The sequence below is a fragment of the Lathyrus oleraceus genome, chromosome 6 (genome assembly GCF_024323335.1).
Source record: "Lathyrus oleraceus cultivar Zhongwan6 chromosome 6, CAAS_Psat_ZW6_1.0, whole genome shotgun sequence".
In the NCBI taxonomy this organism is placed as follows: domain Eukaryota; kingdom Viridiplantae; phylum Streptophyta; class Magnoliopsida; order Fabales; family Fabaceae; genus Lathyrus; species Lathyrus oleraceus.
In genome coordinates, this window is record NC_066584.1 from 449,742,618 (window position 1) to 449,749,412 (window position 6,795).

General features: G+C 34.5%; 1 pseudogene; it reads left to right on the forward strand.

The window, feature by feature from the left end:
- Positions 1–3,328: 3,328 nt before the first annotated feature.
- LOC127097695 (uncharacterized) lies at positions 3,329–3,864 on the forward strand (annotated as a pseudogene).
- The last annotated feature ends 2,931 nt before the right edge of the window (positions 3,865–6,795 follow it).

A 6,795-nucleotide genomic window follows, 5' to 3' on the forward strand; every position in this document is an offset into this window, starting at 1 on the left:
CCAAAATAACTCTACAAACTACAAACCGACACTGTGAAAACTTCGACAACTAAAACTAATATTTCTATATGAAGAAACTAGAGAAAGAAGGAAATAAAGAGGTAAGAAAGATTATTTGTGAATGAATGAATGAAAATGGGGTGAGAAAGACCCCCTATTTATACTAGTTATAAGATATTAAAATAATGTAAATTTATTTCCTTTTGCCCATGCTTTCTATCTTTTCAACTCTTGCTAGTAAATATGTCTTTATCGAATATTTACAAGTCTTGCATGAATAGTTTTATAGATGTTCTAATATGACTTTGTTAAAATAGTTGGTGAGAAATGTGTGGAAGTTTGATTTTCTACTATTTCATGAGATAAGATCATGTAGAATATTAATAGAAAAATAAAATATATTTCTTTTATAAAATAAAATGATAAGTATAATAATAATAATAATAATAATAATAACAACAACAAGGATAATTATTTAATATATTTATTAACTTAAGGTTATTTTTATTTTTTTTTAAAGATTAGCTTGTAGAGTAAAATAGTGATATTCAAATAAAATAACATCAAATAATATAATATCAAAACAATAATAATAATAATAATAAAAATAATATGGATAATTAATTAACTTAAAATTAAGTATTTAAATGACTAATTTCAAGGTTTAGTTTGTAAAATAAAACGATGATATTCAAATTGAATAATAATATTAATAATAAAATAAAGAGTAATTAGTTGATAAATTAATTATTATAGCTACTAGTTTCAATGTTTAGTTTGTAATAATTAGCGATGTTAAAATCTCAATTATAATCAGATATATTATTTAAGGTATGGAAAATTAGGATGTTACATTACCACCCCCTTAAAAGAAATTTCGTCCTCGATATTTAATGTACCTAAAACATATGTGGATACTTTTAACGCATGTCTTCTTCTCTTTCCCAGGTAGAATCACCAGTTACATCATCCCACACAACTCTAACCAATGGTATCTGCTTTCCACGAAGTTCCTTAATTCGATGATCTAAAATTTTGACAGGTAGAGCCTCATATTCCAGGTTATCTCTAAGTTCCACACTTTCAGGCTCAATGACATGTGAAGGGTTATGATAATACTTCCTTAGTTGTGATACATGGAATATGTCATGAAGATTAGACAATTTTGGCGGCAAAGCAATGTGGTATGCTACAAGTCCAATCCGTCGTAGAATTTGAAAAGGCCCGATAAACCTTGGTGTTAACTTCCTAGTTTTGATTGCTCGTGCAATTACCGCTCTAGGAGTTACCCTAATGAACACATGATCTCCTGCCTCAAATTCCAAAGGTCTTCTCCTTTTATCACTATAACTCTTTTGACGATCCTGTGCAGCTTTCATCTTTTCTCTAATAAGCTTAACCTGGTCTGTCGTTTGTTGGACAAATTCTGAACCCAATATTTTATTTTCTCCAACTTCATACCAACATAAAGGTGTGTGACACCTTCGTCCATACAATGCTTCATATGGAGCCATGCCAATACTTGAGTGAAAGCTATTGTTGTAAGTAAACTCAATCAATGGTAAGAACTCATCCCAACTTCCTTTGTGTTCAAGAGTACAAGCTCTCAGTAGGTTTTCTAACGACTGAATTGTCCTTTCTGATTGGCCATCTGTTTGGGGATGATAAGCTGAACTTAACCTTAGTTTGGTTCCTAGCTCTAAATGCAACTGACGCCAAAACTTTGATGTGAATCTGGGATCTCTATCACTAACTATACTTGTAGGTATCCTATGTAATCTAATAATTTCCTTTACATATATCTAAGCTAGTCTCTCTAAGCTAAACGTTTGATTGATGGGAATGAAATGTGCACTCTTTGTCAACCTATCAATGATTACCCAAATTGCATCATGCTTCTTCTGATTTTTGGGCAAAGCAGTTACAAAATCCATAGCTATTCCATCCCACTTCCACTCCAGAATGTCTAAAGGTTGTGACAATCCAGCTGGCCTTTGATGTTCAATCTTTGCCTTCTGACATATCAAACAACTTTGAACATACTCTGCTATATCCTTCTTCATTCCAAACCACCAAAACATTTTCTTCAAATCTTGATACATCTTTGTGGCTCCTGGATGAAAACTCATCTTACTTTTGTGGCCTTCTTCCAAGATCAGCTTTCGGATATCCTGGTTTTGAGGTATACACAACCTTTCTCCAAACCTTAGGATTTCATCACTCCTTATGTTAAAATCCCCATTTTGACCATCTTTGATAGTTTCCTTTATATTCATTAATTGGTCATCAAGTTGCTGTTCATCTTTGATCCATTTTAGAAATTCATTAGACACGACAATAATGCCTATGAACATACTTCCTTCACCGTGATGTACTCCTAAGTTCAAATCCACGAATTGGTTAATCAACTCTTCTTCCTTCAACATCATTGCATATACATGAAGTGTCTTTCGACTCAAGGCGTCTGCTACAACATTGGCCTTTCCTGGATGATATTGTAACTCAAAATCATAGTCCTTTAAAAATTCCATCAAGCGCCTTTGTCTCATGTTTAGATCTTTCTGATCAAATAAATACTTCAGGCTTTTGTGATCACTGTCATACCCCGATTTTGGTCCTGAATTTTTTATTTTTGTTTGGCACTTGGCCTAAAGTTCATGTGCATACATTCATTCCCAACTCCATATTTTTGCTACACATTGATCATTGTCTATGCTTTTTTTATCATGGTGCTTTTGACTATAAAATGGATTTTAATCATTTGACTTTTGTAATTTTTCATTTTTTGATTTTAATTTTAAATTAAGTTCAATTCCCAAATTTCAATTTAATTTTAATTGTTATTTTTACTAATGATTCAAAACTCTAATTGATTTTAATTTTCAAATAGATGTTAGAATTGATGTCAAAGGTAATTTTAACAAATTATTGGATTAATTTGATTTTAATTGGGTTTTCTACTGATTTTTTTTATTTATTTAAATTGATATTTAAATTAGTCTTGGATTATTCCTAAAAAAAAAATCCATTTTATACCCATAGTACATTTCAAAATCAGAATGGCATTACAACATTATCATGAATTACAAAGTCATCTTCCAAAGGACAAACAATTCCATTTCCATATCAATACATTGCTGGTATTTATCCATGAGAATGAGCATTGATACTAAAATGTGACATTACATGTTGTTCTTACAAAAAGGTCCTAATCCTACACTAGCTTTTATGCTACATGACATGTTCCAAATACTACACTTCATGATCATCGAACCATCCTTTCATTTCAACGCTATTTCTTCTTCAACGAACCACAACAACAAATCTCATCTGATCTCTCACCATGGCTTCCGCCGCCGCAGCCCCCGTTTCAACCTCTTTACTTCTAACCAATTCCGTGTCCATAAACAAGATAGATCACTCTATTCTCAAGATCAAACCATCCACTTCCTCGCTTCGTCAACGCAGGTTGCACCTTTCTTCTACCAGAAGGCCTCTAATTGTTCAAGCTGCATATAGTGATGGTGGAAGGGGCAACAATGCTAGCGTCTTTGTTGGCAGCTTTATCTTGGGAGGATTAATCGTTGGAACTCTTGGATGTGTATATGCACCTCAGATCAGCAATGCTATAGCTGGAACTGACGGGAAAGAGTTAATGAAAAACTGCCGAAGTTTATATATGATGAAGAAAAGGCTTTAGAGAAAACAAGGAAAGTATTGTCTAATAAGATTGAACAATTGAACTCTGCTATAGATGAAATTTCTTCCCAGCTTCGGTCAGGGGATAACCTAAATAGGGAAGCCGTGAACTCTGATGAAGTTGAAGCTGTCTAATGAGAGACTGTTGCTTTGCCAAGAATATCGTTGGTTTATTGCCGCCGTGGCTCACACACATGTTCTTCAAGAGGGGTCTGTTACAGGAGGTGCAGCGGATGTCATTGCTGCAGCAAACACGGCTGCTGAAGTGGCATTGAGGCTTGGAAAGAAGAACCAAGATGTAACTGATGCGATTCAGAAGGGTTGATTATGCCGAGCTTGAAGAGAATGAAGTTTATGCAATCGATATTGTAGCCAGCACCGGAGAAGGCAAGCCAAAGCCATTCCTGCATCAACCAAATTTTCACAACATGATCAATCTCCAAACTCAGGAAATACAAAGTTTCACATTAAAGAAAGAGCAACAAAATTTCGGTTTTCTAAAAGCCAAGAAATCATTTCCAAACACTTATCTCCTTGTTGGATGGGTGCAATGATTTCCGCCATGTCCACAAAACAACTGCCATTTCCTACAGGGTCATTTGAATTGATTCACGGTTCAAGATGCCAGCTGTTACCCCGCTTACATGATAATCTCTGTGGTGCTGATTTTAAATCTTCGAATCTGCAACACAAGGGCAGTTACCGTCCATGGAAAGTGATGAAATTCTACTGCAAATAATCAACTGTCCAAACAATACAAATAATGGTTCAAAGGGGAATCAAGGTGATAGGTCAAGGATGAGCAAAGGTTCTAACCATGTTTTCTCCTCCAATAACCGGCAAGTCAGAAGTAGCTCCCAATATTCCTTTCAACAATCATGACAGCAGACCATTACCACCATGAGTTGCAACAAAAACCTGCAAACCACAAACACATCGCAAGACCATATCAAGTACAAATGCAGAGTCGAATGCTGCTCATGATAACCTTTTTGCATCTATAATTCTCAAGACCAAAGATTCAGGTTCAACATACTATGCTGGCACTTTCGGATATCATTCCCGCTCCGAACGCAAGTATTTTATGAAGAATTTGGACAAGGCATTTGGTTCCAAGACCTGCATGACGAAAATGTAACAGTCATTGAACGAAGAAGTTTTTGCTCCAAATTTCACTGCAGTAACATCAGTAACCAGCCAAGCAGTAAAAATCCAAAAATCCCAAATTTGGAATTAAGACAAATTGCAAAGAGAAAGTATACGTCTGTTCACCTTTTTTCGAACTTAACAATAAACAGGCTAAACTCGTTTCTGAGCAGCAAAAGCGCTTTTGGAGTTTTTCTCCATTGGAACCTTTGGAAGACCTTTGTAACCTTAATCTGTGAGGATAAAAAGAAAAAAAGCGATTCAGAGAAAGGGGGACAATTCGAAAAAAAACGGCGAAGAGATCTCAAGACGAAACCCTAAATCCCAAAATCGAAACCTTCACCGCCGCACCTCACATCCCTCCGCTGCTCAAGCTTTTTCCCAGCCTCTTCACGCCTTTCACCACCGCCGTGAAACCTATGTGAGAACTTTTCCTTCTCCTTTTATCCTTTTCATGTGCTTGTTGTTGGAAGTGTAGGATTATATATTTTTTTAGTTGATGATTTGAGGAAATAAGGTTTAAGGTTAGGATAGTGAGAGAGGTCGAGAGACTGTTTGGGAAAAGAGAAGGTTGAAGATGAATGATGGAGAACGTGTTGAGAGAGAGAGATTCAGATGAGAAGAGGGAAAGACACGAGAGAGGAGATTGAAAGAATTTTTCATTACTATTCATTATTACTTTTTATTCATTTATTGTTATTGTTATTTTTTTTAAAAACAAAAAAACATGCTTTAAATTAGAATTTAATTAACGTTTTCCTTTGTTCTATTAAAAAGGTATATTAATGTACCACTTGGTATTCCCAATCCATTTCTCTTTTGAAAAACCAACAGCCAAGCGGCTGGTTTTTAATTAGGCTAGACTAACTGTTTCTTTTTTTATTTAGTTTTTTATTTTAATTCTTTTTTTAGTTTATCTTAGTTTATATATTTAAGTTAGGATTAAAATGACAATTAGTTGGTAAGTGGTCTAGTGGAGGGGAGTGGTGTCTAGGTCTTTAGTGTAGTGGGTTCGATTCCCCTATGTGTAGTTTTTTTTCTTTTAACATTTTCTTTTATATTTATGCTTTATTATTCATAGTTTTTTATTATTGTTTAATAATATAGATTTGTTTTTTCTTTTAATTGCATCATGTGTTCGAAACCATTTGAAAACTATAAAAATCATACGTTTCTCGATTTAATATCGAGCCCTTTTCACACCCTTGTAAGTCGATTGCTTTTTAAGCATCGCCGTCAACCTCACATAGCTTACTCTTGGGCTTTCTTACAATGAGCCGGTTCTCTTGCACTTACACTCATGCATTATTTGTTTGGGTCCGATTTAATTATTTCATGATTTTTTAATCCCCATTTGACAAAATGTACCCCACTTCCCCAATGTGTATATAATTTTGTACTTGTTTTATTTCTCTATTTTAGGTACCAACACAAGAGTAAAATCCACAATTTCTAAAAAAATACAAAAATATGACTCGATCCAACGTCGAGTATTTTCTCAATAAACAATTATTCCTTTCTTTCTCTCTCCTATTCTATTCCGTTTCTTTCAAACTCTCATCAAACGCTTGATCCAACGTCAAGCCATTTTTTATAATAAAAACTCAAAAAATATTAATTCATAATTAAGACCTTTTCAATAAAGATGGAAGTGGAACGTGGTGTATACCACGCACTCCTGAGACTAGGATTCGAGATGTATATCTCGCCAATCCTAGCTCTCGCCATCATCCAAATTCATCCACTTTGGTTTTCTCTCAAACACTTATCCAAATTTCTCTCAAACGCCCATCAATACTTGATCTAGGTCAAGTCATTTTCACAATAAAAAACCAAAATACCTAATTCTTATTTAACACTTTTCCAATAAAGGTGGAAATGGAACATGGTGTATACCATGCACTCTTGAGGTTAAGATTCGAGACGTATGCCTCGCCAATCTTAACTCTC